The sequence below is a fragment of the Rana temporaria genome, chromosome 2 (genome assembly GCF_905171775.1).
Source record: "Rana temporaria chromosome 2, aRanTem1.1, whole genome shotgun sequence".
NCBI lineage: Eukaryota > Metazoa > Chordata > Amphibia > Anura > Ranidae > Rana > Rana temporaria.
The window spans coordinates 427,395,756-427,421,197 of record NC_053490.1 but is presented as its reverse complement, the minus strand read 5'-3'; the positions used below and the strand labels follow the sequence as shown (position 1 = coordinate 427,421,197).

Genomic DNA, 25,442 nt, shown 5'->3' with positions numbered 1-25,442 from the left:
ATTCCCACCCCCATGCAGCTGCACAGACATGCAAATTAGGGTGTCTTGGATTCACCATGAGTTGAAGAGCATCTGTGTTCTGCAAGGCCGTGCTTCTGATATTGTTCTGATGAAGTCGATTGTTATGCGTGCCTGCTGATTCCTGCCCCCATGCAGCTGCACAGACATGCAAATTAGGGTGTCTTGGAGTCACCATGAGTTGGACAACTGTGTTCTGCCGGGCCGTGCATTTGATTTTGTTTTAAAGAAATTCGATTGTTACGCGTGCCTGCTAATTTCAGTCCCAATGCAGCTGCACAGACATGCAAATTAGGATGTCTTGGAGTCACCATGAGTTGAAGAGCATCTGTGTTCTGCTGGGCCGTGCTTCTGATATTGTTCTGATAAAGTCGATTGATACGCGTGCCTGCTGATTCCTGCCCTCATGCAGCTGCACAGACATGCAAATTAGGCTGTTTTGGAGTCACCATGAGTTGACCAGCCTCTGTGTTCTGCTGGGTTAATGCCGGGCTTTCTTTAATATGGTGAATAATAACTTTGTTTTGGAAAGACACACAGACGGTGTTAATGTACTTACCTGGCAGGGGAGACACCATGATCATGAAGGTGGTTCTCCCAGGGCGAGGCACGGCTATTGCACACTCTAGGCCGTGCTGATCGTGGTTGTCTTCCCTGCCGCTTCTTGGCCTTTTGGCTGTGATTGGGTGTGGTATCTGTCCTTATCAGTTGTCAGCGGAGCGCTGAAGCACCTCCTACATGGGGAGGGTGGATGCAATCCAATGATGTCATTGCACCTGGAAGGATGGTTTCAGCAGGGACTACGCTGTGCTGCCCGACAGAATACTGGGGGCCGGCCCATGGTTGAGTCTGAGCCATCTGGAAGGGTGCTCCTGGTGAGGATGGGTGCTGCGCTTGGTCTTGGTCTTTTTGCCGAGTTCTAGTCTGGCCTTCTGGCTTTCTGGTGTAAGTGCTATTTCTGTCAGCGATCTGGTTGGAGGAGCCGGTAATGCCCTGGGGTACGACGGGGTAGGACCGTGCAAATCCGCTGGGTTGGCTGGCAGGGGTGGAGGGCTGCACTGTCCGGTCGGGGGGTCGGATATGGAATGAAAAGCCTATGGTGCATGTGCCCCTTGTGTGGCAGTCCAGGGGTATCTGAAGATCACTGTGTGTGTGAGGGACACATTGATTTAAGATACCACGGTCACTGCACCAGATACACGCTTTTTTTATCACCTGCCTCCTGGGCCGGGCCTTTTGGCTAGGACCAGAGGAATTTTTTATTCCTGGCCGGAGGGCCTGGTCATTGTTTCACCACAATGGCCACTTCTTTCACTCTCCTCTCCACTATCCCTTCCCCCACTTTATTTTATTTAAGCCTGTGTTTGTCACTTTTTTGTCTTTTTTTGTTGTGCACGTTTTGTCACTGTGTGATTAGTAGGGTGCGGGTCCTCGGGCCAGCCCTGAACGTCTTGGGAGTGGGTGGACATGGCCTTCTGGCTTAGTTCGCCTGCTCTCATGGGGTCTCCCTTCAGGGGAGCCCCACCTAGTACTGGGAGGGTTCTGTTTCGGCAGTCCCTCCGAGGAAGTTGGGTCCGTGTCGGCTTCGGTTGCTCGGACCACAGTACCTCAGTCCCCGTCTGGAGCCTAACGCCCCGGGGGATCAGGGTTTGGGTCCCTCTTCACAGGAGGACCACTTGACGTTGCACCCGTCTGCACGTTTTTGTGAACACTCTTTATGTGTGTGCACATTTTTTCTGCACCGGGTGGAGTTTTTTTGGGTGTGTTCACACGCCATAGGCTTTTCAAAAAAAAAAAAAAAATCTGGCCTTATCAGTTGTCAGCGGAGCGCTGAAGCACCTCCTATATGGGGAGGGTGGATGCAATCCAATGACGTCATTGCACCTGGAAGGATGGTTTCAGCAGGGACTACGCTGTGCTGCCCGACAGAATACTGGGGGCCGGCCCATGGTTGAGTCTGAGCCATCTGGAAGGGTGCTCCTGGTGAGGATGGGTGCTGTGCTTGGTCTTGGTCTTTTTGCCGAGTTCTAGTCTGGCCTTCTGGCTGGCTGGTGTAAGTGCTATCTCTGTCAGCGATCCGGTAGAAGGAGCTGGTAATGCCCTGGGATAAGACGGGGTAGCACCATGCAAATCCGCCGGGTTGGCTGGCAGGGGTGGAGGGCTGCACTGGCCGGTCGGGGGGGTCGGATATGGAACGAAAAGCTTATGGTGCATGTGCCCCTGGAGTGGCAGTCCAGGGGTATCTGAAGATCACTGTGTGTGAGGGACACATTGATTTAAGATACCACGGTCACTGCACCAGATACACGCTTTTTTTAGCACCTGCCTCCTGGGCCGGGCCTTTTGGCTAGGACTGGAGGAATTTTTTTTATTCCTGGCCGGAGGGCCTGGTCATTGTTTCACCACAATGGCCACTTCTTTCACTCTCCTCTCCACTATCCCTTCCCCCACTTTATTTTATTTAAGCCTGTGTTTGTCACTTTTTTGTCTTTTTTTGTTGTGCACGTTTTGTCACTGTGTGATTAGTAGGGTGCGGGTCCTCGGGCCAGCCCTGAACGTCTTGGGAGTGGGTGGACATGGCCTTCTGGCTTAGTTCGCCTGCTCTCATGGGGTCTCCCTTCGGGGGAGCCCCACCTAGTACTGGGAGGGTTCTGTTTCGGCAGTCCCTCTGAGGAAGTTGGGTCCGTGTCAGCTTCGGTTGCTCGAACCACAGTACCTCAGTCCCCGTCTGGAGCCTAACGCCCTGGGGGATCAGGGTTTGGGTCCCTCTTCACAGGAGGACCACTTGATGTTGCACCCGTCTGCACGTTTTTGTGAACACTCTTTATGTGTGTGCCCATTTTTTCTGCACCGGGTGGAGTTTTTTGGGTGTGTTCACACGCCATAGGCTTTTCAAAAAAAAAAAAAAAGACATACAAATTAGGGTGTCTTGGAGTCACCATGAGTTGAACAACTTCTGTGTTCTGCCGGGCCGTGCATCTGATTTTGTTCTGATGAAGCCGATTGTTACGCGTGCCTGCTAATTTCAGTCCCCATGCAGCTGCACAGACATGCAAATTAGTCTGTCTTGGAGTCACCATGTGTTGAACAGCCTCTGTGTTCTGCCGGGTTAATGCCGGGCTTCCTTTAATATGGTGAAAAATAACTTTGATTCGGAATGACACACAGACGGCGTTAATGTTGTTGTTGGTGGTGGTCAACACAGCCTGCTGATTCAGCTGCACAGACATGCAAATTAGGGTGTCTTAGAGTCACCATGAGTTGAACAGCCTCTGTGTTCTGTGGGCCGTGCATCTGATATTGTTCTGATGAAGTCAATTGTTACGCGTGCCTGCTGATTCCAGCCTCCAGGCAGCTGCATAGACATGAAAATGAGGGTGTCTTAGAGTCACCATGAGTTGAACAGCATATGTGTTCTGCCGGGCCGTGCGTCTGATATTGTTCTGATGAAGCCGATTGTTACGCATGCCTGCTGATTCCCACCCCCATGCAGCTGCACAGACATGCAAATTAGGGTGTCTTGGATTCACCATGAGTTGAAGAGCATCTGTGTTCTGCAAGGCCGTGCTTCTGATATTGTTCTGATGAAGTCGATTGTTATGCGTGCCTGCTGATTCCTGCCCCCATGCAGCTGCACAGACATGCAAATTAGGGTGTCTTGGAGTCACCATGAGTTGAACAACTTCTGTGTTCTGCCGGGCCGTGCATCTGATTTTGTTCTGATGAAGCCGATTGTTACGCGTGTCTGCTAATTTCAGTCCCCATGCAGCTGCACAGACATGCAAATTAGGCTGTCTTGGAGTCACCATGAGTTGAACAGCCTCTGTGTTCTGCCGGGTTAATGCCGGGCTTCCTTTAATATGGTGAAAAATAATTTTGATTCGGAAAGACACACAGACGGCGTTAATGTACTTACCTGGCAGGGGAGACACCATGATCATGAAGGTGGTTCTCCCAGGGCGAGGCACGGCTATTGCACACTCTAGGCCGTGCTGATCGTGGTTGTCTTCCTTGCCGCTTCTCGGCCTTTTGGCTGGGACTGGGTGTGGTATCTGTCCTTATCAGTTGTCAGCGGAGCGCTGAAGCACCTCCTACATGGGGAGGGTGGATGCAATCCAATGATGTCATTGCACCTGGAAGGATGGTTTCAGCAGGGACTACGCTGTGCTGCCCGACAGAATACCGGGGGCCGGCCCATGGTTGAGTCTGAGCCATCTGGAAGGGTGCTCCTGGTGAGGATGGGTGCTGCGCTTGGTCTTGGTCTTTTTGCCGAGTTCTAGTCTGGCCTGCTGGCTGGTGTAAGTGCTATCTCTGTCAGCGATCCGGTAGGAGGAGCTGGTAATGCCCTGGGATAAGACGGGGCAGCGCCATGCAAATCCACTGGGTTGGCCGGTCGGGGGGTCGGATATGGAACGAAAAGCCTATGGTGCATGTGCCCCTGGAGTGGCAGTCCAGGGGTATCTGAAGATCACTGTGTGTGAGGGACATATTGATTGAAGGATACCACGGTCACTGCACCAGATACATGCTTTTTTTAGCACCTGCCTCCTGGGCCGGGAATTTTGGCTAGGACCGGAGGAATTTTTTATTCCTGGCCGGAGGGCCTGGTCATTGTTTCACCACAATGGCCACTTCTTTCACTCTCCTCTCCACTATCCCTTCCCCCACTTTATTTTATTTAAGCCTGTGTTTGTCACTTGTTTGTCTTTTTTTGTTGTGCACGTTTTGTCACTGTGTGATTAGTAGGGTGCGGGTCCTCGGGCCAGCCCTGAACGTCTTGGGAGTGGGTGGACATGGCCTTCTGGCTTAGTTCGCCTGCTCTCATGGGGTCTCCCTTCGGGGGAGCCCCACCTAGTACTGGGAGGGTTCTGTTTCGGCAGTCCCTCCGAGGAAGTTGGGTCCGTGTCGGCTTCGGTTGCTCGGACCACAGTACCTCAGTCCCCGTCTGGAGCCTAACGCCCCGGGGGATCAGGGTTTGGGTCCCTCTTCACAGGAGGACCACTTGACGTTGCACCCGTCTGCACGTTTTTGTGAACACTCTTTATGTGTGTGCACATTTTTTCTGCACCGGGTGGAGTTTTTTTGGGTGTGTTCACACGCCATAGGCTTTTCAAAAAAAAAAAAAAAATGTTGTTGTTGGTGGTGGTGGTCAACACAGCCTGCTGATTCCCACCCCCATGCAGCTGCACAGACATGCAAATGAGGGTGTCTTAGACTCACCATGAGTTGAAGAGCATCTGTGTTCTGCCGGGCCGTGCTTCTGATATTGTTCTGATGAAGTCGATAGTTACGCGTCCCTGCTGATTCCTGCCCCCATGCAGCTGCACAGACATGCAAATAAGGGTGTCTTAGAGTCACCATGAGTTGAACAGCATATGTGTTCTTCCGGGCCGTGCGTCTGATATTGTTCTGATGAAGTCGATTGTTACGCGTGCCTGCTTATTCCCGCCCCCATGCAGCTTCTTCCTTTTCTATGGTGAAAAATAGCTTGAGTTCCTTTGATTCGGTAAAGCATGCATACTTACCTGGCAGGGGAGATACCATGATCATGAAGATGGTTCTGCCAGGGCGAGGCTCGGCCATTGCACTCCGGCTGTGCTGATCATGGTGTCTTCCCTGCCGTTTCTCAGCCTTTTGGCTAAGATCCAGTGTAGTTCTGCTGCACTGAGGATTAGCAAAGAGGTGCCCGGGGTACCCGACGGTCAGCCTGGGGGGGAACATTACTCTTCGGAGGGCCCCCCTTGCTGCTATTGGCCTTAGGCTTAGTTCCCGGGCAACGGGAAGTGATCACCCTTTTAAAGGCGTTCATAGCGTGTTCTTGGGGGTCCCCTTGGATGGAGGAAGATGGCTGCCTGTGGATTGCGGGATTCGTTACGGTTCCTTGTGAAGCCGGAGTTTAATGTGGAGGTCAGCTTGAGAACGATCATGGTCAATGTCTTGATGGATCTTCTGGGCCTAAGGTTAAGAGATATAATTTGTCTACAAGATTTTCCTCAGAAGAGGTTATATGATGTTACTCTCTCTTCTACCGAGATCTTTTGGAACATATATGAAAAGGTAAGACAAGCAGACAGTGAATTGTTAAGGAAGATGGAGGTTACACCTCTATTCATGCAGGAAGAAAAGGCAATTGTCGTCCATATGTATAATCCTTTTGCGGATGTGAACCTGGTTAAGGCGTTTTTGAACAATTTCTGTGAAGATTTGCGTGGTGGAGATAAAGTACTGAATAAGTTTGAAATTTGGACTGGAAAGTACAGGTTTTATGGGAAATTCCGACGTGACCCAGAGTGTGATGGAGGGGTGAGGAGGCCCCCTGCGGTATTTAATATTGGTGGGGAGAGGGGGTTTCTCTTTTACCCCGGTCAGCCAGTGTACTGCAGAAAGTGCTGTGTATATGGTCACACAAGTGGGGACTGTGATCTGGGGGTGAAGTGTAGGTTCTGTGGGACCGAAGATCACTCCTCCAAAGAATGTAGGCAAAAGAAAATGTGCGACATTTGCAAAAAGCCAGGTCATCTGGCAAGACAGTGTGAAGAATATGCTGTGGCAAAGATCAATACAGAACTGAATAGGAAGATAGCCAGGAACCTTGCGAAAGAGGAGAGGGAGCAGCACAGGTTTGATTATCTAGCTCGGCAGGCTAGCAAAGCTAGACCTGTGGATGTGGGCCAGCCTGCTGCGTCCTCAGAGCAGAAGGCCAATGACGCTGCACCTACAGTTCAAGCGGAGGCGGTGAACAGTGGGGCCGGATATGCCACTGTGGGTACAGTGGTTGGTGCTAAGCCTGATGCTGGGAGCCTTAGTGCTGCTGTAGGGGAAGAAACTGGCGTGGCCCAGGACTATCAGGAAGTGGAGAAGGATGGATCCCTGGCGGGTCAACAGGATGGTGGTGTGGAGGAGGAACAAAGAAGCCAGGCTTTTACAAGCCCTGGACAGATTTCGGATTTGATGAGCGGACTGTCTTCTAGTGCTGAGGAGGAGGAGTATGAGGAAGGAGATGAGGGGGGCGTGGCCTGCAGCCGAGGCGGATGGCTGTCTAGAGGAAGAGCTCCAGAGACCCTTGAGAATCCAGCTCCATCCAGCGACTATCCGCAGAAATCCGGGGCACCAAACTACCTGGCAATACTCCTGGGCACCCTAGCGAGGAGATGGGCAAGCGAAAAACTGAAAAAGGCCCGAAGAAATTGACGGATGTTTACCCGTTGGCGAGCACGCCTAGGCCGCAAGATGGCGCCGAGGCCTCGAACTCGCAGTCAGGCCCGCGCCGCAACGGAAGCGGCGGATCAACACTGCAGCACAGACAGGGCACCTATCCCTCTCACGAGGCCAGCGGAGGATCTTCACCAGACACATCTCCCATAAACAGCCCACAGAAGTCGGCGCAGAAGAGATCCACAGCCCACACATATGCAGGTGAGCCTGGGGATGGGTGCAACTCACAAAACAGCACTAGTGTCTTTATTGAACAGCTAACTGAGTTTCCCACTACTGGACAGCCCCTCAGTGATACTGTTATGAGAGACATGTTGATTACCCTCAGGGGTTCCCTGCACAAGGACATGCTGCTCTGTGTAAACCAACTAAAAAGTGATGTGTCTGCAATAGGAGATAGAGTATGCCACGTGGAGGAAAAGATGGGGGATTTCACAACAGCTCACAATGAACTGGTAGATGCCCACAATGATGCAGAGAATTAAATGCAGGCTATGAGAGAGAAATTAGCAGATTTAGAAAACAGGTCAAGGAGAAATAATATAAAAATGAGAGGTGTAGAGGAAACTGTGGCCCCCCGGCGGAACTGCGCCATTATGTTTAGGACTTCATTGCTGCCCTACTACCTGACACCTCTCCAACAGAGGTGATTGTGGACAGAGCACACCGTCTCCCCAAACCTAAATACCTACCAGAGGGGGTCCCGAGGGATGTTATAGCCCGCATCCACTATTTCCATATCAAAGATGACCTCATGCGATACTCCAGAAAGAACCAACCGCTGCCCGGGCCATACTCTGGCATCTCGGTGTTCGCTGACCTCTCCAAGCATACCATGCTAGCACGCAAAAACCTATCCTCCATGACCAAAATTCTCCAAAACCACAAAATACCCTACTCGTGGGGATTTCCTACTAAATTGCTTATAACAAAAGATAACCGCACCTACGCAATTAATAATATTGATGATGGGATTGCCCTGGCCAAAAAATGGAACCTCATTCCAGAGGAAACTACAGCTCCACCGCTGGACCGACACCCCTCAAAGATTGCCCCGGAGTGGCGACAGAAATGATTTCTATGACAATGTCCTGTTTTACTTAGCCCAACTTCTAGCACAGCTGGATATGGGTCTCAGGGAGTAACTCCCCCCCTCAGGATAATGGCGAAAATACTCGCACATAGTGATGTCTTTCACTTTACATTTTTGTTTGTGTTTCTGTTATTTTTTACGTTATTTTTTTGTGTTTTAAATGCACCAAGGGACATCTGCATCACAGGAAATATGTCTACAGGTTTACTGAAAACCATCAATGCCTTCAACTTCATGAGAATCTGGATCTGGACTTTTGGAACAACAGCACCACCTTCAGGTAACTTTAAATTATTACACCTGCTTACTGGAACTATATTAGCTAGAATAAAGCAATCCCATGGACACCTAAAATGACCTTATCGGTTATATCCATGAATGTGCATGGTCTCAACAGCCCCTTTAAAAGGTCTTCTATGTGGAGAGAAATGGCCAGTCTCAAGGGAGATGTCGTTTGCATACAGGAGACCCATTTTATGTCCTCTAAAGCACCCAAATGCTCTCATAGGGCGTACCCACATATTTTCCAGGCGAATGCTCCAGTAAAAAAAAGAGGCGTCCTGGTGGCCATTAAACACTCTGTCGCATTCCAACTCCATGACCTCATTTGTGACCCCAATGGCAGATATATAATAATGACTTGTGACCTAAATAACGCCCCATACACTTTGGTCAACCTTTATGCACCAAACAGAAGACAGACAAAATTTCTGAACTCTTTGCTCAAAAAGGTGGAAAGGGTCAAGAAAGGATCTCTGCTCATGTGCGGTGATTTCAATGGCGTCCCAAATCAATCTATGGACTGTTCTTCACCTCCAATTCCTCGAAGACTCGAACTTAGCTCCCTAATTTCCAATCACAATCTATATGACACCTGGAGGTGCCTCCATGCCTCGGAAAAAGACTATACCCACTACTCGTTCCCGCATAGAGCGTACTCCAGGATAGACTTAATTTTATCAGACCTACCTCTATTGCACAGAACACTATCAGTGTCTATTCACTCAATAACCTGGTCGGACCACGCTCCGGTGTCTATAATCCTACAAGATCGGAACTCGGCATCTCCAGCCTACCTGTGGAGGAACAATGTGGAACTACTCTCTAATGCCGCCCAGGCGGATAAGATTGCTTTACAATTGAAAGTATTTTTTGTGTTTAAAGTGGAGTTCCACCCATTTTTTTATGTTTATCTGTGCTGCATGCTCTAATCTCATAGTGTTCAGAATGGACAATTTTTATTTAATTTGTTGCTTGTAAATACCTTTATTTTGTAGTCCTTCATTACTTCCTCCTTATTTGCCTAGGCTATTTGCAAGGGTTTCTGGGATAGGCATCATGTTTCCCAGTAGTCCTTGCAAACCTGACTGAAACCTATTACATTGCTTGTGCACTGAGCATGTGCGAGATATGCAAAGCTGAAATCCAGGAAGTCATACAGTCTGGCTTCATGATGCCCACACTTAAGATGGCCACGGTCTATTTCTAGATTATAAACTATTTAAATGCTGTAACAACCTAACAAAACGGACCTTAGTTCACAGACTAACTTTACTAGAATACATTAAGCTTGTGTATTACAGGGGTATTTATATTTAAAAAGTGAAATTGTGGGTGGAACTCCCCTTTAATGATACTGTTGATACCAATATAGCATCCTTGTGGTGCTCGCACAAAGCATTTAGCAGGGGTATACTAATCCAAGCAGCAGCTAGAGAAAAGAGGAGGAAGGCAAAACTGTTGAGTGGATTGCTTGAGGAGCTTAAAACATTGGAACTTCAACACAAACACCATCCATCTCCTAGTTCGGAGTCCAGTTTGTTTTCTTGTAGACATACACTTCGCATGCTATTGATCAACACCCACCAAAACCACCTTAGAAGAATTAAAGCGACATACTATGCACATGGTAACAAAGCAGGGAAAGTCTTAGCGAAGTACCTGAATAAACGCCAACAACAAGCTAAACTTCCCCACATCATAGACCCCCACTCACATAACCTAGTACACCACCCAACACATATTGCTAATGCTTTCATGAAATATTACAGAGATCTATACAACCTACACACGGATCCCAATACCCCACAACCCACTGAATTCAGTATCAATTCATTTCTTAGCAAACTTAACTTGCCCAAGCTCCAGACGGATCACTTATCCACACTAAACGCCCCGATTACTCTTAATGAAGTAGTGGGCACCATCCAAGCCCTCCCAAACCAAAAGGCCCCTGGTACAGATGTATTTTCCTCTGAGTACTATAAAACCTTCTCACAAATCTTGGCTCCATATCTATGTACCCTATTCAACAGCGTTGCCTCCTCCTCCACATTTCCTGAAGAGATGCTGCAAGCTACCATTGTAACCCTACCTAAGCCGGGAAAAAAACCTGACTCCCCACAAAACTTCAGGCCGATTTCACTCTTGAACACAGACCTGAAGGTATATGCGAAGATTATCGCCAATAGATTGGCATCTATTACCCCATATCTGGTCAGACCGGACCAGGTGGGGTTTGTTAAAGGGCGGCAAGCCCCAGATGGTACAAGGCGTCTATTGAACCTAATGCACATTCTAGAAAAAAGGAAAACCCCAGCGGTATTTCTGGCACTGGACGCAGAGAAAGCCTTCGATAGGGTGCACTGGGGCTATCTCAGGGCAACCCTGCAGAAATTCGGCATACATGGCACCATTCTATCCGCAATCTCCGCACTCTATACCTGCCCATCGGCTAGGGTCTTCTCGTCCAGTGCCATATCTGACCAATTTTTCATAACTAATGGCACGCGTCAGGGGTGCCCACTTTCCCCCATAATCTTTACCCTTGTAATGGAACCACTGGCCGAAGCCATTAGAATGGCTGAAGCAATCTCAGGAGTTCCTATAGCAGGAGAGGACCACAGAATAGGCCTCTTCGCAGACGACGTAGTCCTGACATTGACCAACCCAACTTCCCCCCTGACGGCAGTACAGGATATTTTACAACAATTTGGGGAGGTGTCGTACTATAAACTGAATATGACCAAATCGTGTATCTTACCCATAAATCTGTCTAGGACTCTAACTGCAAAACTCAAAGAAAAATTCCCATTCCAGTGGATGACGGACTCACTAGCCTACCTAGGTATAAAAATAGCTTATCCCTCAGCGAAGACTTACGACATTAATTATAACGCACTTCTTCACACTATTAAGACAGACTTGGCGCATATCACGACCCTAGAATTATCTTGGATAGGTAGAATAGCAGCATTGAAAATGACTCTATTACCGAAGCTGATCTACTATTTTAGGACCATTCCAATCACAGTACCGGACGCATTTTTTTTAACGGTAGACAAACTGTTTCGTAAATTTATTTGGCAGGGCAAAATACCTAAGATCACATTTATAGCACTCCAACGACATAGGAATGTGGGGGGGCTGGGCTTCCCGAACCTACGAAACTATTATAGAGCAGCGATACTGAACCAAATGAAGGCCTGGTTTGACCCTGGCGTGACCAGGCTGTGGGTCAAAATAGAAAAGGCAACCATTAAAGGCAGGGATTTACCCTCCCTTCTGCTGGCCAAACTGATAAACTTGCCTCTGACAGGCTGCACATTGCCCTCGATAGAAGCCACACTTTCTGTATGGAGGAATGTCCAGTCTGATATAGATATAACCACTAAAAATAGACGTATGATCACTGACATCCTAACTGTAGAACACCTAATCCCAGAGCTACGGACTGTCCCATGGAAAAAAGACAATTTAACTACCGTAAGTATTAACGAGCCACTCAACTATACATTCGTATTCCTATACACAACTGAAACACTTTCATCAGACACATTCGATGACGCAAATTGATCTACCAACTGATATATGGTCCTACCTTAACACAAAACATGACAAGCCTAAAGGATTATCTTGGTTCTACTCCTTACTACAGTATTCCAAATTTCCTTCCAAGACCTCTCACATGACTAACTGGGAAAAAGACTGGGGTACCACCTTCTCCATAGGAGAGTGGAAAGCCGCGATTCGCCTGACATATAAATATACCCACTGTACTAACCACTGGGACAATATGTTAAAAATATTACATAGGTCATACCTCACCCCGGTTAGGTTGTCAAAGATCTTTCCATCAGAATCACAACTCTGCTGGAGAATGTGTGGCTCTAGAGGTCATATCACTCATGTACTGTGGGACTGTAGAATACGTAACTTTTGGACAGAAGTTTTTCATCTAGTTTCCTCTATCACTGGTCAACCCACACGCCCCAACCAATCACTAGCCCTCCTTAATATTAATGCTACCTGTATCCCACCTCAATTAAGAAGCATGTCCATACACATCTTCATAGCAGCCCGCCTAACTATTACCTCCAAATGGAAATCCACACAGGTACCTAAAATTGATGAAGTTATCCAGAGAGTTTCTACCCAGTATTCCTACGAAAAACATTTTGCTCAGTATTCTGATGTGATGAGTCCTGTTGGGACTCCATTAAAAGTTCCTATGCCAATGCAGACCTGCAGTGTGGGGCTGGTGTCCGCCTTGGATCCGTCTGCCTATGGCGGGGACCTGGGATGGGTGGCTGCCGCACACTTGCAGGGACAGATATGGGTGGATTGGCGTGGTGTTATGGGAAATGTCCTTCATAATGTACATGTTGTGGCAGATACGTTACTAGGTAGGGGACCGTGACTCCACAATGTGTAGTAGGATGCGCGGACCCCGACACACGACTCTTTCCTTTCTTGAATCCCCTCAGCATGTGGTGAGAAATGTTGGACTATCTTGTATCATTGTATCACTGTATCCATGTCCAATGTTATATGCAAAATGTACCTAATTGCTGTGTTACTGACTACCTATGTATGTGACATAAGTCTAATAAAAACAATTGAAAAGAGGAAGGAGATGAGGAGATGGACAGCGATGAGTCTCTGGAGTGTGGACAGAGACTTGTTATTTCCATGGATGAGATTGCTCAATCTTCCACTAAGAAAGTGCGGGAGGAGGGAGCAGGAGGGGGAGGGGGAGGCATGGCTTGCCCCGACAATAGAGGCTCAGGTTCTGAGTCTGCCAGTTCTCCTTTTTCAAGGAAAAGACTTACATATGCAAACGTGGCAAGTAAAGGACTAGGAGAGGATGCACACTACCTTTAAGTATTCGATATGGCTGTGTTAACCTTTTTTACACTCTTTATGATGGCTTTGACTGTGAGCTCTGTGAACGTGCGAAGTATCTGTTCTGTGTGGAGGTGAGCCATGGTTTTGGAGCATTTGAATCAGCTTAAAGCGAATGTGATCTGCCTACAAGAATGTGGGATTGAGAGAGTACCGATCAATGAATGGAAGTGTGGAGCATCCCTGTGGTCCCCGGTTTGTGAGACCAGAAGTGAAGGTGTGGGGATCCTGGTCAAGAATGTAAATATACAGTGTGTGTCGCATGAAGTGGTGATACCTGGGAGGATGCAGGTGGCCGTTTTTTAGTTCTTTCAAAAAAAGTTTTGCGTGATCAATTGCTATGCACCGGCTGATAAGAAAGAGAGATGTGTTTTTTTAATACACTTAAACTATGGTTGCCTGGGAGGATACCTACCGTGTTGATGGGTGACTTCAACTGTGTGAGAAAGAATGAGGAGAGAGAGGGTGGTGGTGATGGAGGTGGTACGGATAGTTCTTCCAAACTATTGAATGATCTCGTGTTTGATTTTCACTTTCAGGATGTGGCGTTGGTGGTGGAGGGGGCTGATTTGTTCTTTACTTTCCATTCAGATAAGGGGACGGTTAAGTCGAGGATCGATTTTATTTTCTGTTCCTCCTCTTTTGAGGTACAGGGGTATGAGGTGGTTCCGGTGACCTTTTCGGATCACTCTATTATATTGGGTCATGTGAATATGGAGGTGTGTGTTGATTTTGGAAGAGGTGTATGGAAATTGAATTGCTCTATGTTGGAAGATGATATAGTCTGCATGAGGTTTAAGTCCTTTTATGAAACCCTGCTTTTTAGGAAACGTAAGTTTGTGAATGTGTTGGAGTGGTAGGACTGGGCCAAGAAAGAAATTGGTCTATTTTTTAAGAGGATGGGAAAGAAGAATGCAAGAAAGAGACAGGAGGAGGAGAAGCACTTAGTTAATAGGCTACATTTTTTGTTTAAGTGCAAAAGGATGAGAGTGGATGTGGAGGAGGATATTAAAACTGTACGGGAACAAAGGAACAAGATGATAAAGAAGAAAGGAAAAGGGATAGTTTTTCGTGCTAAAGTGCAGGAGATGGAGGAGGGGGAGACCTGTTCAAGGTATTTTTTCAAGAAGTCCTTCGGGCCTAAGAAGGCCATATGTTCAGTCCTGAAGGGGAAGGTGGAGGTATGTGGAGATCAGGTAAAAGAGGTTATTAAAACCTTTTATGAGGATCTTTATGGAAGTGGTGAGAGTGCCCTAACAGAAGAAATGGAAGAATATTGCAAGGTGGTGAGGGGAAATCTGAAGAAGGAAGAGGCAGAGACCATCTTAGATGTCGTGACAGTAACCGAAGTGGAGGATGTACTGAAAGGTATGAAAAGGAACAAGACACCCGGGGAGACGGAATCCCGGTGGAGTTTTACCTACGTTTTTGGCCGGTAATCAAACACCAAGGCCCAGATTCAGGTAGATCCGTGCAATATTTGCGTGGGCACAGGGCAACAAGTTTTGCTCTGCGCCCACGCAAATATTTTGAAATGCCCGCGATTCACGGAGCAGTAGCTCCGTAAATTGCGCGGGCGATATGCTAAACAGCCGGGCGTAAGGCTGCCTAATGTAAATGATCCCGCCGGGGGCGGGAATCATTTAAATTAGGCGCGCTCCCGCGCCGAGCGAACAGCGCATGCTCCGTCGGGAAACTTTCCCGACGTGCATTGCGGCAAATGACGTCGCAAGGACGTCATTTGCTTCTAAGTGAACGTGAATGGCATCCAGCGCCATTCACGAATCACTTACGTAAACAACGTGAAATTTAAATTTCACGAGCGGGAAGCGCAGCTATACTTTAGCATAGGTTGCCCCTGCTATAGCAGGAGCAACCTTGCGCTAAAGTCGCCGTACGGAAAATCCGTACCTTGCGTGCGCAGGGCCCGCGCAACTTTTGTGAATCGGTGGTAGTATGCAATTTGCATACTATACGCCGATCACAATGGCCGCGCCCCCTAGCGGCCAACGCAAGAATGCAGCCTGGGATATGAAGGCATAAGGAGGCTTATGTCTGTCATATCCTAGGCTGCAGTCGGTGTAACGAGGTTCCTGAATCAGGAGCACTCGTTACACCGGAGCAAGTAAGCACTTGCGCCGCGCAACCTATGGTTGCGCGGGCGCAAGTGCTTCTTGAATCTGGGCCCAAGTTTTTGAGGTGGTTCAGCTCTGTATGGAGAAAAAGGTGTTATCGAGATCTATGAAGTAGGGCATCATTACCCTGCTTTACAAGAAAGGGGATCCACGTGAGGTCAAGAATTGGAGGCCAATAACTTTGCTGAATATAGACTATAAGATCTTAGCTAAATTGTTAGCAAACATGATGAGGGAGGTGATCAATGAAGTTATTGGTGGGGACTGTGATCGGGGGGTGAAGTGTAGGTTCTGTGGGACCGAAGATCACTCCTCCAAAGAATGTAGGCAAAAGAAAATGTGCGACATTTGCAAAAAGCCAGGTCATCTGGCAAGACAGTGTGAAGAATATGCTGTGGCAAAGATCAAATACAGATCAATACACAACTGAATAGGAAGATAGCCAGGAACCTTGCGAAAGAGGAGAGGGAGCAGCAGAGGTTTGATTATCTAGCTCGGCAGGCTAGCAAAGCTAGACCTGTGGATGTGGGCCAGCCTGCTGCGTCCTCAGAGCAGAAGGCCAATGACGCTGCACCTACAGTTCAAGTGGAGGCGGTGAAAAGTGGGGCCGGATCTGCCACTGTGGTACAGTGGTTGGTGCTAAGCCTGATGCTGGGAGCCTTAGTGCTGCTGTAGGGGAAGAAACTGGCGTGGCCCAGGACTATCAGGAAGTGGAGAAGGATGGATCCCCGGCGGGTCATCAGGATGGTGGTGTGGAGGAGGAACAAAGAAGCCAGGCTTTTACAAGCCCTGGACGGATTTCGGATTTGATGAGCGGACTGTCTTCTAGTGCTGAGGAGGAGGAGTATGAGGAAGGAGATGAGGAGATGGACAGCGATGAGTCTCTGGAGTGTGGACAGAGACTTGTTATTTCCATGGATGAGATTGCTCAATCTTCCACTAAGAGAGCGCGGGAGGAGGGAGCAGGAGGGGGAGGGGGAGGTATGGCTTGCCCCGACAATAGAGGCTCAGGTTCTGAGTCTGCCAGTTCTCCTTTTTCAAGGAAAAGACTTACATATGCAAACGTGGCAAGTAAAGGACTAGGAGAGGATGCGCACTACCTTTAAGTATTCGATATGGCTGTGTTAACCTTTTTTACACTCTTTATGATGGCTTTGACTGTGAGCTCTGTGAACGTGCAAAGTATCTGTTCTGTGTGGAGGTGAGCCATGGTTTTGGAGCATTTGAATCAGCTTAAAGCGAATGTGATCTGCCTACAAGAATGTGGGATTGAGAGAGTACCTATCAATGAATGGAAGTGTGGAGCATCCCTGTGGTCCCCGGTTTGTGAGACCAGAAGTGAAGGTGTGGGGATCCTGGTCAAGAATGTAAATATACAGTGTGTGTCGCATGAAGTGGTGATACCTGGAAGGATGCAGGTGGCCGTTTTTTAGTTCTTTCAAAAAAAGTTTTGCATGATCAATTGCTATGCACCGGCTGATAAGAAAGAGAGATGTGTTTTTTTTAATACACTTAAACTATGGTTGCCTGGGAGGATACCTACCGTGTTGATGGGTGACTTCAACTGTGTGAGGAAGAATGAGGAGAGAGAGGGTGGTGGTGATGGAGGTGGTATGGATAGTTCTTCCAAACTATTGAATGATCTCATGTTTGATTTTCACTTTCAGGATGTGGCGTTGGTGGTGGAGGGGGCTGATTTGTTCTTTACTTTCCATTCAGATAAGGGGACGGTTAAGTCGAGGATCGATTTTATTTTCTGTTCCTCCTCTTTTGAGGTACAGAGGTACAGGGGTATGAGGTGGTTCCGGTGACCGGATCACTCTATTATATTGGGTCATGTGAATATGGAGGTGTGTGTTGATTTTGGAAGAGGTGTATGGAAATTGAATTGCTCTATGTTGGAAGATGATATAGTCTGCATGAGGTTTAAGTCCTTTTATGAAACCCTGCTTTTTAGGAAACAAGTTTGTGAATGTGTTGGAGTGGTGGGACTGGGCCAAGAAAGAAATTGGTCTATTTTTTAGGAGGATGGGAAAGAAGAATGCAAGAAAGAGACAGGAGGAGGAGGAGCACTTAGTTAATAGGCTACATTTTTTGTTTAAGTGCAAAAGGATGGGAGTGGATGTGGAGGAGGATATTAAAACTGTACGTTAACAAGATGATAAAGAAGAAAGGAAAAGGGATAGTTTTTCATGCTAAAGTGCAGGAGATGGAGGAGGGGGAGACCTGTTCAAGGTATTTTTTCAAGAAGTCCTTCGGGCCCAAGAAGGCCATATGTTCAGTCCTGAAGGGAAAGGTGGAGGTATGTGGAGATCAGGTAAAAGAGGTTATTAAAACCTTTTATGAGGATCTTTATGGAAGTGGTGAGAGTGCCCCAACAGAAGAAATGGAAGAATATTGCAAGGTGGTGAGAGGAAATCTGAAGAAGGAAGAGGCAGAGACCATCTTAGATGTCGTGACAGTAACCGAAGTGGAGGATGTACTGAAAGGTATGAAAAGGAACAAAACACCCAGGGAGACGGAATCCCGGTGGAGTTTTACCTACGTTTTTGGCCGGTAATCAAACACCAAGTTTTTGAGGTGGTTCAGCTCTGTATGGAGAAAAAGGTGTTATCGAGATCTATGAAGTAGGGCATCATTACCCTGCTTTACAAGAAAGGGGATCCACGTGAGGTCAAGAATTGGAGGCCAATAACTTTGCTGAATATAGACTATATGATCTTAGCTAAATTGTTAGCAAACAGGATGAGGGAGGTGATCAATGAAGTTATTGGTGAATGGCAGGTCTGTGTGGTTCCAGGAAGGAGGATATCCAAGAGATCTTGTCTCTTATGCGCAGAGCAATAACTTTCCCTTTGCAATCGCTGGATGTGATTTGGAGAAAGCGTACGACCGGGTATTGCATAGCTATTTGCTGACGGTCTTGAAGAGCCTAGGGTTTCCGGAGGGCTTTGTGTAGATGGTGAAGTGTCTGTATAGAGACATTAGTAGTAGGATTCTAGTTAACGGGAGCCTTACCGAAGCTGTGAAGGTGAGATCGGGAGTAAGGCAGAGGTGTCCCTTGTCCCCGATCATATTCATGATGGAGCCCTTGATTAAGCACATAACTCTAGATAAAACCTTTAAGGTGGTCTTTGTACCAGGATGTGATGGAATTAATGTGAAGACTTTGTGCTACATGGATGATGTGACCTTTCTCTGTAGTTCGGCTAGAGATCTGAATAGGGCGGAACTCCAATTGAAGATCTTTGGTAGTATGTCTAGATTAAGTGTGAACTGGGAGAAGAGCAACGTATATGTGCCTTGAGTGGCACGTGTGATGTCTCGCGAGGAAGATTGAAGGAGGTGGGTAAGATTATAGTATTGGGGATCCAGTTCGAGAGGAATTTGATGAGCCAAGCCAATACAGAGAAAGCAGTGGAGAAGATCTCAAAGAAGTTGGAGTTATGGAAATTAAGGAGGTTGTCTTTGTCCGGAAAGACTTTAGTAGTGAAGGCAATAATCGTGCCTTTACTATTATATTTTGGAGTAATTTTTCCTATGAACAAGCGATGGATTCAGAAAGTAACAAGGATGCTGTTCATCTTTTTTTGGGGTTCCAAAATGGAAAGAGTTTCTAGAGAAGTAGTCATGAAAACAGAACAGATGGGTGGGTATAACTTCCCTAATATTGAAAGGTTCCTTGAAGTACAGTGGTGGTTAACTCATTATAAGGCATTCCTGGCAGGTGGGAAGGTAGCTTCTCTAATGAGATACTTAGTGGGGTGGCCACTTTTAAAATGGGGGTGGGGCGAGAAAGATTTGAGGAGGCCTATGTCTCTAGTTTCACCCAGCTATTATTTAAGGATGAGATCCTTTTTTTGAGCAGAAGGGACTTCTTGGGCTAGGGTTGAATGCTGTCAATAAAGTTTGTTTGTGGAGATGGCTGAGGAGGGAGGAGGTTGTGTCTAATATTTCAGGATTGAATACAAAGCGGGCTGAAGAATGTTGGAAAAATATGTCTGTGAAAGGAATAACAAACAAACAAATAGAAATTGCATGGATGGCTCTGCATAATTGCTTACTTACCTGTGAGTTCTTGAAAGCCATAGATCTTGTGCGAAGTGAGGTCTGTCCTAGAAGAGATTGTGGAGGGAGAGAAAATGTTAGACATGTTTTTTGGGAGTGCGCTTTCGTGAAAGAAGTATGGAGGAAGATGGAAGGCTTCTTAAACAGAGTGTTTAATGTGGAAAACGTGACTTTTGTCTCTGGTGTATATGGATTGACTGGTGGTGGAAAGGAGGCACAGAGGAAAATGTGTATTTTCTCTGCTATTTTTAAAGAAGTGCTGTGGGAGGCGAGGTGTGCACTAAGGAAAAATAAGGTGGTACTGACTGAAAAAGATTGTGTAGAGTGGTGTGTGGCAAAACTGTATTATGTGTTGGTGATGGATTGGGAGAGGTTGGGGGAGGAGGAGGCTAATGAAGTGTGGAATTTTAAGAAATGGAGGGATGGGGGGGTTTTGTAAATATTTTAACATGTATATAAAGTTTTACTGTTTATGAAAACCTGTGCCCAGATGAGGAAAGGAACACTGTCAGTGAAGGTACCGGGTGAGTTGTGCTGAGGAAGTGATTCAGTCTGATGGAAAAAAAAAATCTGTTCTTATCAGTTGTCAGAGGAGCGCTGAAGCACCTCCGTTGGGAGGGTGGATGCAATCCAATGACGTCATTGCACCTGGAAGGGTGGTTCCAGCAGGGGCTATGCCGAGCTGCCCGATAGATACTGGGGGCCGGCCAATGGTCGAGTCTGAGCCATCTGGAAGGGTGCTCCTGTTGAGGATAGGTGGCTGGGCTTGGTCTGGTCTTTTTGCAGAGTTCTAGTCCAGCCTTCAGGCTGGCTGGTGTAAGTGATATCACTGTCGGCGATCCGGTAGGAGGAGCTGGTCCTGCCCTGTGATGGGTCGGGGTAGGACCATGCAAATCCGCCGGGTTGACGGAGGTTCTGGAAGGGCTAGTATTGGTGGAGTCTGCTACCTGAGCGGCAGTTCTCCCTAAGAAAACCTGGAAGGGCTCTCTAGCTGACAGGGGTGGAGGGCTGCACTGGCCGGTAAGGGGGGTTGGATATGGAACAAAAAGCCTATGGTGCATGTGCTCCTGGAGAATCACTGTGTGTGAGGGACACTTTGATTTCAAAATACCACGGTCACTGCACCAGCTACATGCTTTTTTTAGCACCTGCCTCCTGGGCTGGGCCTTTTGGCTAGGACCGGAGGAATTTTTTATTCCTGGCCGGAGGGCCTGGTCATTGTATACCACGATGACCACTTCTTCACTCTCCTCTCCACTATCCATTTCCCCCCTTTATTTAATTTATTAGCCTATGTTTGTCACTTTTTTTGTTTGTGCACGTTTTTTGTCTCACTGTGTGACTACTAGGGTGCTGGTCCTTGGGCCAGCCCTGAACGTCTTGGGAGTGGGTGGACATGGCCTTCTGGCTTAGTTCACCTGCTCTCATGGGGTCTCCCTTAGGGGGAGCACCACATAGTACTGGGAGGGTTCTGTTTCGGCAGTCCCTCCAAGGAAGTTGGGTCCGTGTCGGCTTCGGTTGCTCGGACAACAGTAACTAGGGCCAGATCCTCAAAAGGGATACGCTGGCGTAGCTGCTGTTACGCCGTCGTATCCCTGTTTCTAACTATGGAACTGATCCACAGAATCAGTTTCCCATAGTTAGGCAGAAGATCCGACATGTGTAAGGGACTTACACTGCCGGATCTTAGGATGCAGTACCGCATCCGCCGCTGGGGGCATTTCGTGTCGAAATGCCGCCTCGGGTATGCAAATTAGCACTTACGGAGATCCACAAAGCTTTTCAGCTTCGTTTTTTCTCCGTAAGTTTTAGTTTGCAAACGCAAAATTAGGGCTTCTTTTACAAAGTGTAAACTGTTTACACCATGTAAAAGCAGACCCTTCTGTCCAGCGACGCAATTTTTTTTTTGTTTTGAATTTTTTTTTCCTGCCGTATCTTTTTTTTTTCCCGACGCAACTTTATTGACCCGTCGCGATCCACAAAGCTCGGCGTAACGTAATTTCGCGCTATGCACATCGGGAAAATGACGTCACAAGCATGCGCAGTACGGCCGGCGCGGGAGCGCGCCTAATTTAAATGGGAATCGCCCCCATGAAAAGAGGAATGCCTTGCGTCGGCGGAATTTAAGTTACACAGCCAAAAATTTCTAGGTAAGTGCTTTGTGGATCGGGCACTTAGGTAGAAATTTTAAGGCAGTGTAACTTAAATGGGAAAATTTACATTACGCCGTATCTTTGTGGATTACCCCCTTAGTCCCCGTCTGGAGCCTAACGCCCCGGGGGATCAGGGTTTTTGGGTCCCTTCTTCACAGGAGGACCACTTGACGTTGCACCCGTCTGCACATTTTTGTGAACACTCTTTATGTGTGTGCACATTTTTGAGGCTATTGAATTTTGTTTGAAACATAACTATTTTTCTTTTTGTGAGCAGTTTTATGTACAACGCAAAGGCACAGCGATGGGAGCGAATTTTGCTCCTGTGTACGCAAATCTTACTATGGGCCACTGGGAGGAGAAGAACATCTGGCTCAATAATACTTTTGCAGAGCACATGTTTTATGGTCGTTATATCGACGAGATTGTGCTCATTTGGGGCGGAAGTCCAGAGGTTTTCTCCTCCTTCGTTGCACATTGTAATGCCAATACTTTTGGCTTAACGTTAACATATGTGTTGGATTCACAGGAACTGTTTTTTCCAGACTTAGTGCTAACGAATGATTCGGACAAGATTATCACCAAAAATCATACAAAACCCACTAGTGGGAATTCTTATCTTCACTATTAAAAGTTGCAATCATCCCACTTGGAAACAAAACATTGCAAAAGGTTAATTTAGCAGACTTAGAAAGAACTGTACAAGAAATGAGGACTATGTTGAACAAAGTGGCCTATACAGTGGCGGCTGGTGCTCCAAATTTTTGGGGGGCGCAAACGAAAAAAAAAAAAAAACTTCAGCCTCAATGTGCCCATAAAATGCAGCCACTGTGCCATCAATTGTCACCACTGTGCCATGCCATCAAACGCAGCCACTGTGCCATCATTTGTCACCACTGTGCCATACCATCAAACGCAGCCACTGTGCCATCAATTGTCACCACTGTGCCATGCCATCAAACGCAGCCACTGTGCCATCAATTATCACCACTGTGCCATGCCATCAAATGCAGTCACTATGCCATCAATTCGCACCACTGTGCCATTCCATCAAACACAGTCACTGTGCCATGCCATCAAACGCAGCCACTGTGCCATGCCATCAAATGCAGTCACTGTGCCATGCCATCAAACACAGCCACTGTGCCATCAATTGTCACCACTGTGCCATGCCATCAAACGCAGACACTGTGCCCCTCAATTGTCGCCACTGTGCCAATTGTCACCACTGTGCCCTTTAATTGTCGCCACTGTGCATGTTACTGTGCCCTTTAATTGTTGCCACTGTGCCCATTGTCACCACTGTGCCCTTTGTCACCACTGTGCCCATTGTTGCCACTGTGAATGTCACTGTGCCCTTTAATTGATGCCACTGTGCCCTTTGTCGCCACTGTGCCCTTTGTCACCACTGTACCCATTGATGCCACTGTGCCCTTTGTCGCCTCTGTGCCCATTGTCACCGCTGTGCCCTGTAAAATGTACTTACCTTTCTGCTTCCTTGTCCCTCGATGTCCTCTCCTACCCTCGATGACGCTTCAGCCAATCAGGTTACCGATAACCAGAATCGGTGAACCTGATTGGCTGAGACGGCCGTCAAACTTATCCAAGGGACGCGGCCCCCGTACGTTCCGAGCATAAGACATCCGGGAGCTGAGGGCTCTGATAGGCACTTCCGCACAACCAACCAACTGCCGTCAGATAGCCTGCGCCCTATGTCCGGCCATCTGAATGGACCAGCGGCAGCTGGCCACAATAACATACATTCATGCAATGCATGAATGTATGTTATTTGCAAGAGCCAGAGGGGGCGGCGTTGCAGAACGACATTTTTAAAGTCTTAAAGGGCCCGTTTTTTTTTTTTTTTATGACTATAGGAGGGGGGGGGCAGCGCCTGGGTGCCGCCACTGGGCCTAATGCTGAAAAAGTTTGAAGAGAAAGGGTACCCTTGTGAACTAATCAATAATAATCATTTTCTTCCTATGTGGGCCCCTACCCAAAAAAGAAAGTAGAAAAGGAACAAACTAATAATGTTCATACCATAAGGTTTATATCAACCTATAATGATAGGTATAATTCAGTATCGAAAATATTTAAGAAGCATTTTAATATCTTGCATCTTGATCAGAGATTGGCTTCAGTACTACCAGCTACTCTACAGATAACGTTCCGCAGGGCAAGAACCATCAAAAATATACTGGCTACTAGTAAAGTACAGAAAAAATCTTTACGATCTCCTCTTGACATTAGGTCTTATTTTAAAGATAGAAAGGGTATTTTTCAATGTAAGAAAAGAGCATGTCTGACTTGTCAGTTCATTACACATGGAACAGATAAGATCAGTATGAGTTCAGGTAAAGTGTATACGATCAAACAATTTATTACATGCTCTACTGCCTTTGTTGTTTATGTCTTGCGGTGCCTATGCGGGTTCTTTAACGTGGGCCGCACTACACGGGCACTACGTGCTCGAGTCGGTGATCATCGCCGACTCATTAAGAAAGGCTGCAATGAACACAGTGTGCCACGTCATTTTAATCGTACACACAATAGGGACATTAAAGTACACACAATAGGGACATTAAAGCATGAAGTATTCGTAATCGAACATATTCCCAAAGGAACCCTAACATCTAATGAAATATTCTCCCTTCTATGTAAAAGGAACGTTTTCTGGATTTTTATTATTGATTCTTTGGTCCCGAAAGGGTTAAATGAGGAGACATGCAGTTTTATATAGATTTTTCTAGATACATTTTATGTGAATTTTATAGTCTTCCCTCTAATTTTTCAAACTTTTTTCACTTTTGTATCCACTAATATATTTATTTATTTATTTATTTATTTATTTATTTTATTTACATTGTTTATTCATATTTTTTATTATATTTTTTCAGTACTATTATCAATTATGTTTATTTTTAGGAACAACATTATTATTATTTTTATTATTTTTATTTCTATTTTTATTGTTCATTTTTATATATATACAGTACAGACCAAAAGTTTGGACACACCTTCTCATTCAAAGAGTTTTCTTTATTTTCATGACTATGAGAATTGTAGATTCACACTGAAGGCATCAAAACTATGAATTAACACATGTGGAATTATACATAACAAAAAAGTGCGAAACAACTGAAAATATATTTCATATTCTAGGTTCTTCAAAGTAGCCACCTTTTGCAGCAGACACATCTCTAGAACTGTTAAGAGGAGACTGTGTGAATCAGGCCTTCATGGTAGAATATCTGCTAGGAAACCACTGCTAAAGAAAGGCAACAAGCAGAAGAGAATTGTTTGGGCTAAAGAACACAAGGAATGGACATTAGACCAGTGGAAATCTGTGCTTTGGTCTGATGAGTCCAAACTTGAGATCTTTAGTTCCAACACCCGTGTCTTTGTGCGACGCAGAAAAGGTGAACGGATGGACTCTACATGCCTGGTTCCCACCGTGAAGCATGGAGGAGGAGGTGTGATGGTGTGGGGGTGCTTTGCTGGTGACACTGTTGGGGATTTAATCAAAATTGAAGGCATACTGAACCAGCATGGCTACCACAGCATCTTGCAGCGGCATGC

At 46.8% G+C, this 25,442-nt stretch overlaps 2 non-coding genes and 1 pseudogene across 2 annotated transcripts; all 3 read left to right on the top strand.

Moving 5' to 3' along the window:
- Positions 1–569: 569 nt before the first annotated feature.
- LOC120929884 lies at positions 570–729 on the top strand. Its single transcript, XR_005747545.1, has one exon. It is a non-coding gene; the product is annotated as a U1 spliceosomal RNA (small nuclear RNA).
- Positions 730–3,926: 3,197 nt separating this feature from the next.
- Positions 3,927–4,085, top strand: LOC120929873. The gene has a single exon (XR_005747537.1). It is a non-coding gene; the product is annotated as a U1 spliceosomal RNA (small nuclear RNA).
- Positions 4,086–5,535: 1,450 nt separating this feature from the next.
- On the top strand, positions 5,536–5,688 carry LOC120929850 (annotated as a pseudogene).
- Positions 5,689–25,442: the final 19,754 nt, after the last annotated feature.